Here is a 763-nt window from a genome sequence, read left to right as displayed (position 1 = left end):
TTGTCTCTGAAAAACAAAAGATTTGATATGAAGAAAAAAGGGTGTTGAATCCTACAGAAGAAAAAAGAAAGAGCATGTGGCTCTGTTTTTGAGAGAATAAGAATCAAAAGGGTTTTAAGAAAGTAAAAATGTTTTAATTATTTTAGTTAATTAATTAATGAGTATTAAAAATGTGAACTCGAGTTTTCTTTCAATTTTAGTTTTTGCAAAGTGGTTAAGCAAGTTGAGATATAACGAAAAGTTGGTGTATCAGAAATATATAAAAGAACTTGAAAATACAGTCCTGGGTATATAAATCTTCAACATTGTGGATTAGTTTTGATTTACAGGAGATGCAAAGGGAATGCTGCTGTTAGAGCTGGACACCTTTCTGCATTCACAAAAACTACTTTGAATTTCTCTTGTTACTGCAGAAAGATGGAGTTTTTCTCTTCGTGGGTTCACTGACTAATTGAATGCATCTTCTGTCACGCTGTTGCTGTGGATTTCATCTCTTAAGGGAAAAAAGTAGAGAAAAAAAGTATTAAACTGAACAGCAATCTATAAAACTATTGGCATTTCGAGCGTGTTCAGTGTGTATCTGATTAAAGGCAAATGGTGCACACAAGCTGGTGTTTTCCCTCTGTTTTTGAGGACATAATGTCTGGGTTCATTATAATAATGCTAATCTGAGCCTCTGTGGCAGCATGCTACTTTTATTTGATGATACTGTGACCCTAAGAGCATTCCTCATGTTGGGAAAGCTTTAAAGCAAAGAGCACTT

Source organism: Corapipo altera, unplaced genomic scaffold (assembly GCF_003945725.1).
Source record: "Corapipo altera isolate COAL_440 unplaced genomic scaffold, ASM394572v1 100, whole genome shotgun sequence".
Classification (NCBI taxonomy): Eukaryota; Metazoa; Chordata; class Aves; order Passeriformes; family Pipridae; genus Corapipo; species Corapipo altera.
The sequence above is the reverse complement of the archived record's forward strand: the minus strand, read 5'-3'. Positions refer to the sequence as shown.